Below are 6,678 nucleotides of genomic sequence, written 5' to 3' on the forward strand. Positions count from 1 at the left end.
TTCTTCTTCTTCTTCTTCGGTGAGGCAATTGGGGTTAAGTGACTTGCCCAGAGTCACACAGCTAGTGAGTCTTATGTGTTTGAGGGTGGATTTTAACTCAGGTCCTCCTGACTCCAGGGCTAATACTCTATCTACTGTACCACCTAACTACCCCTCATCATCTTTAATTCTTCACTCTCATTCTCACCTCTTATCCACTTGGTTGCTAAGTCCCATGGAATCTACCTCCACAATATCTCTCCTATCCCTGTCCTCTACACACTTGGGGCACACTCCCCCCACACCCCCCATTCCCTCTCTCCCCCACTCAGCCTGTCATTGCCACTCACCAGCACCTTTATAATAGCCTCCAAACTGTTCTTCCTTCCTCAACTCTCTCAGCCACCCTCCACATAGCAGCCAAAATAATACTCCAGAAGTACAGGTTTGATCATGTCTCTCCCTTGTTCAAAATCCTTCAATCGTTCTCTATTTCCTTTAGAATAAAGGCTATAAACTCCTTAGTGGAGAACTTAAGGTCCTCCACAATCTGGATCCAATATATTTACAGTATTATTTCACATTACTCCTCTTTGTATACTTGACATTCTAGACAACTAGACTTGACATGTCATCTCCAACCTCTAGGCATTTGCACAGTCTCTCCTGAGGAAAGCATGGTGTAGTGGAAAGAATGTGCATAGTAGGCATGCTGACTATAACAAAGTAAACAAAAAGAACAATACAATGAGATGGAATGTTTTATAATTATGGTCAACCCTCAACTTCAGGGCTAACATTCCTAGAAGACAGCATTAAAGTCAAAAACATGAATGTTGATACATTAAATCTATGGGAAATAGGGGTTAGGTTCTTGTGACCACCAAAACCTATAATCTTTCATTAGAGATTACTGAACAAAAACACTTTTCTGCATACAATTCTTTATAACAAAACATTAATTCTGATAATATGTATTTTTCCTAACATGGTAACTATGAAATAACCCATCAGATGTAGCACACAAAATAAAATTGGAAACATGCAAAACATTTTTCTCACTAGTAATTCTAGAATTGTGACCTTTTGTGCCAATATTTCAATAAAAAACCCATTGATTTCAGACAATATTCACTTTTCATAACGTGAAATCTATATTACCATAAATACTGTACAGCAAATAAAATTCTTAAAACTAAAACATTTTTTAACCTGAATCTTACCTTCCACTGTGTCATATGGCAATGTGAGGTCATTGAACTATATACAATTCTGCTATAAACCTCTTTACATTGGCCAGCCTCTGAAAACCAAAGGAGAGGTTGCTGGGACTTTAGTCAATGCTGTAGGAAGACTCTGTGTGGTCTCTACTTAACCTCTGACATTCTGTCTTTCAGGGTTGGAGATTGTGAAGGAAGCACCAGCCTGAAATAATCCATTAGTTGTCTGCTCAGGGGGCTGTTTGAGATCCTTAAGGGTCTCCCAGCTGATAGTGGCTGCAGACATTGCTGCACTTTATTTTCTCACTAAGCCACATCACTGACTTTGCACACTTGGGCTTAGAACCCAAAGGACTTGTACTATGCTTTGGGGGCAAAATGGCAACACAAAATTTGAATTTTAAAGGCAAGCATGGAAAATATTCCACAGATATACAGGGAGCTCTTTACTCTGATGGCAGGGTTAACAACAGTGAAGCGCTTAGTAGGATACCAGTGCTTCACAAACTTGCGTGCATCATGACTCTCATTTTTTTTCTCTTATTGTGCATAGTCATGGATGTGTGGGTTGCCGGTGTGAAAGTGAAAATAAGATTACTATAAAATCACAGGAATGCTTGAAGTTGTGAAAGTTAAATGGCAAATGTTGAGTATTGACTGTATAAAGGCCAGGTTTGGCCCTGGAGAAGAGCCGAGAAATTGAAGCTCCCTCCTGTCTTCATTGCGGACAGACGTAGTGTGGACTGTCAGGCATGGTTAGTATGTTGGCTGCCTTTGCTGATCTACCTTTTCTTTTGAGTTTTTAACCTTTGTTACAAGAGAAGTCCTGTTGACCAGTAGGAATAGAAGGGATCTATTGAAAAGGGAATGCAATATAAAAACAAAAATCTGCAATGATTTAAAAAAAAGTAATAACCTCTCTCTTGGATAGCCTAAATCTCTGACCTAGAAGGGACTATAGTTTGGTCCTATAAATTTCCTTTGTCATGGTTTCTTGTATTGCACCCTGGGCAGCTGCTTCCCTAGTTCTGACTCTGGGTTTATGAAGTAGATAAAGTTTGTCATCAGGGACCTTTCCTCTCGTGGGTGTCTAGTTCACCCTCAGGTTTCTATGCTTTCCTCTGCCCTACCTCCGTGCTGGGAGCTGTGGCAAAGGAAGGACGGTAGGTGCTGTACAGCGGCCCAGGTCTGTCCTGGGTCTTTGACGTAAGCCCTCAGAGGCCAGGATGGTGCCTGGTGAAAAATATGAGGCAAATGTTGTTGGCTCCTAGATTGCTAACCATTCTATGGTCTGGCGGCTACGCCTGGTCAATCTGTTTGCTGCTTTTGCACAGTTAACAGACAGGAGGGGTCTTTTTACTAGCTTTGGATCTCATTTTGGGAAAGAAATGACAAATAAGGTGAATTACATCCTTCTTGGATATAGCTAATGGAATAATGAATAATGGTTTATTCACTAGGAAGTTTTTTTGGCTGGAGTTTGAGGTTCAAGCGAAGGAGGTAGATGTTGTAGAGCAGAGTCATAAATAGGGCAGGGCAACTGAGGCTTTACCTCAGGGCACTGAAATTTAGAGGGGGCACTCATGCTTTTATTTGTTGAGCAGCTCAGAGAAACTGAGCTTAGCATCTAGTTAGCAAGAATAATTAGTTAAAATAGGAAGTTATTAGATGGCTTCCTCTTCCCACACCCCCATACCCTAGGTGACCTTCTTTGTAGCCTGGACCCACCCACCCTGCTCCTCACCTTGCTGCTGGAGTAGCTTTTCAGTGACAGATTCTCGACTGCCCCCTCCCAAACTGAATTAAGGCCACGTTTTGTGCTTCTTGTTCTAAGTATGTTCTGCACCTTTGCAAAAATGGGAAGTTATAGTTCTGGAGAGTCAGAGAACCTGGGTTCAAATCTCACCTCCGACATTTAATATTTGTATCATCTTATGCAAACTACTCAAGCTCCTTGGGCCTCATCTGTAAAAGGAGAAGGTTGGACCAGATGACCCTTGAGCTTCCTTTCAGCTCTATTATCCTAAGCCTTTCACCCCAACTCCCTGGCTCCAGCCATCAGGAGTATCAACTTGCAGCAGGAGTCAGATAAGTTTGGGGGAAGAGAGTTTTGAGGCCTGCTGGCCTAGAGCAGCTGCCTCACCCTTCCTGTCCTTCCCTCCCTCCCAGAATAGCACACATATCAGAGGCAGCTGCCTGGGTCACTCTCTTCTCTTGCCCTTCCTTCTGCCAGCCTTTTCTTCTTGGGAACATATATCACAAGTCAAGCAACAGCTGAGAAAGTAAGCATTTGTGCAAAGGGGACAGACATCCATTCCCCCCACACCCTGGCCCCAATTTCATCCTTCCCTCCACTGCCAATCTGAGCCTGCAATTGCACCAATATGCAAATGTGAGTCAAGACTCCATAAGCTAGGCTGTCTTTTTTTTTTTCTTTCTTTTTTTAAGGGATGAACTGGCAATAAAATGTAATGAGAAGAAATATCATCAAGGCACATTGCTAATTACACGATGAGAGCCCAAGCACATTTAATGGCACTTTCCTATTAAGACATGATTAAAAATGTGATATTCCTCCCTGGTTGGACAGAATGGCATCTCTTTCTAAACACTCCAGTTTCCAATGAAACCACCTCAGCTTTAATCTAGACAAGGCACGAAGCTGCTGCCAGGCAAGCAGTGTGTCTGAGAGATGGTACCACAGGTGGGCTTGAGAGTTAGCTTCCCAGGCGTGAGCCAGGAGAATTCCATCTGGAAATTGTGTTCCTGATTTCTCAGCAGGCGGTGGCCCTGGTGCCATTTCCTCAGTATTGGGAATTTCTCCAGTCATACTCTGAACCACCCGCATGCCAGTGTTTGCTTGGGAAATCAACTTCTGAGCTGTAATTTTTTTCTCCAGCTGGTGCCTGCCCAGCCCCACTCTGGAGATGAGATAATTATTTGATCTGACTTCAAGCAGAGGCATGATGGGTATTCCTGCCCCTTGAGAGGTTGATGGCAAACTTTTTTTTTCACTTCAATGGAAATACTGGTACCATAATAGGTTTCATTCATTTAAGTAAAAATTTTAAGCCACAAAATGGCAGCTCAAAAAAAATGAATCTGATTCTTTTCAGTCTATATTGAGAGGCATGACTTCTAGGAATAAAGAGACAATAGTCCTGCTGAAATCAGTCCTGATTAGATGCCATCCAGACGGTAGCATTCATTTCTCTGGGGTCACATTCTGGAAGGAGACCATTAGGACACAAAAGAACACCCAGGCATAGAAAGACAGCCAAGAAGGTGAAGGGCCTCGATTTCATGCCTTCTAATGATTTAAGGAACCAGGGATGTTTCGTCTGGAGGAGAGATCATTCAAGGTGAATATGATAACTATTTAAGTACGTGAAAGGCAATCATATGAAAAGTGGAATAGATCTGATCTGCTTAAACCCACAGGGCAGAATAAGAAACAGCAAAGGGGTAGTGAGACAAACTTAGGCTAGCTTCAAGGAAAACCTTCCTAACAGAGTAGCCACAAAGTGGAATAGTGCTGCAGGAGGGAATGAGGCCCCGTTTATTGGAAGGCTTCAAGGTGGATATACTTGTCTACTTGTCAGGTATAATTTAGACAGAATGTTTAGGTTGAGTTAGATGGCCACTGAGCTCCCTTCATTTTCTGTAATTGATTGATTTTCTGATTCTTAGGTAATGTGGAGTGAATGGTTTTCTGTATAGTGCGATGAACTCTTAGTCCACTAGTGAACTCCTGGGGATCCCTGTCAGATGTCCCTGAAAAAATCAACACCACACAAATCAAAGGCCCCTGATGTGTGCAGGAACCTGTATATTTAAAACTAGAGCAACTGGCATGAGGTGGATCATTCTTGAGTGGATATTGGAGAGGCAAAGGTCAGGAACTGATTATTAGGCAGGCATCCAAGACCCTGGAAGTCCAAGGCCTCCGTGTTCAGCTGGACTGCAGAATGAAGAAGCTGTCCAGCAGGAGAATGGATCTGTGTGCTATTAAAGGATTAGGTGTCAGTAGCTAAAAGCTAGGTGACGGTGTTTGTGCTCTGACCTGAGGAAGACCTGAGTTCAAAGCCAACCTTAGACACTTACTATCTGTGTGACCCAAGGAAAGTCACGTCGCCTCTGTCTGCCTCAGTGTCCTCAATTATAAAATGGGGATAATAACAGCACCAACCTCCCAGTATTATTGTAAGGATCAAATGAGATAATATTTGTAAATAATGCTTAGCACAGTGCCTGGCACACAACAGACACTATATAAATGCTCCTTCTCTTCCCTTCCCTTCCCTTCCATAACATACATTAAAAAAAAAAAAAAACCTGTTCCTAGCAAAAATTCATTGTTTCATATAGCCCCTTTTTTTGTTCTTTGTTTATTGCAACATTCATGTTTGCTAATTATAATCGAATTCATAAATAAGTACAAGAAAGAAGAAAGGAAGGAAGAGAGAAAAAGAAAGAAAGAAAGAAAGAAAGAAAAAGAAAGAAGGAAGGAAAGTAAGAAGGAAGAAAGGAAAGCAGGAAAGAAAGAAAGAAAGAAAGAAAGAAAGAAAGAAAGAAAGAAAGAAAGAAAGAAAGAAAGAAAGAAAGAAAGAAAGAAAGAAAGGAAGGAAGGAAGGAAGGAAGGAAGGAAGAAAGAAAGAAAGAAAAAGAAAGAAAGAAGGAAGGAAGAAAAGGAAGGAAGGAAGGAAGAAAGAAAGAAAAAAGGATGGAAAGTAAGAAGGAAGAAAGGAAGGCAGGAAAGAAAGAAAGAAAGAAAAAAGGAAAGAAAGAAAGAAAGAAAGAAGTAAGAAAAGGAAGGAAGGAAGAAAGAAAGAAAGAAAGAAAGAAAGAAAGAAAGAAAGAAAGAAAGAAAGAAAGAAAGAAAGAAAGAAAGAAAGAAAGAAAGAAAGAAAGAAAGAAAGGAAGGAAGGAAGAAAGAAAGAAAGAGAAGACCATGAGCATGTGAGTGTGGGCAGGTATGATTAGTCAAGGGAAACTTGCTGAGAAGAGGTAACTGGTAAGCTGGATTGTCCAGTTGACTTTCTGTTTTAAGTTTCTTTTAAGGCAGGCACTAAGGACAACTTCAGAAACCTTCTTTCCTCTGCTGTGTAATCGTAGACAGAGTTGGATTTAGATCTCCTACTCAAATTGAGTTTAAGTCCCTTTAATCATGGGGGTGGTGATTGATACTATAGTGAGATGTGATATTTATATAGTTGGACAATAGTGGAAAAAGATATCCCATCAGACTACATAAATCTCTTCCCACAAGTATTCTGGCAACTTGGAGCACTGGGTTTTTTCAGCTACCCTAAGTCCACATCTACAAAGAGCCCCTTTGGGATAAATAAAGACTTTCCAGGGAAGAGTGAAATCCATCTATTTTTAAAAACTATCCTTGAAGGGTACAATATATTGTATATATGTTTGTGTCAATACATACATTATATATAGATGTATATACATCTATATATAATGTATG

The sequence above is a fragment of the Vombatus ursinus genome, unplaced genomic scaffold (genome assembly GCF_900497805.2).
Source record: "Vombatus ursinus unplaced genomic scaffold, bare-nosed wombat genome assembly UNPS02014813.1, whole genome shotgun sequence".
NCBI classification, from domain to species: domain Eukaryota; kingdom Metazoa; phylum Chordata; class Mammalia; order Diprotodontia; family Vombatidae; genus Vombatus; species Vombatus ursinus.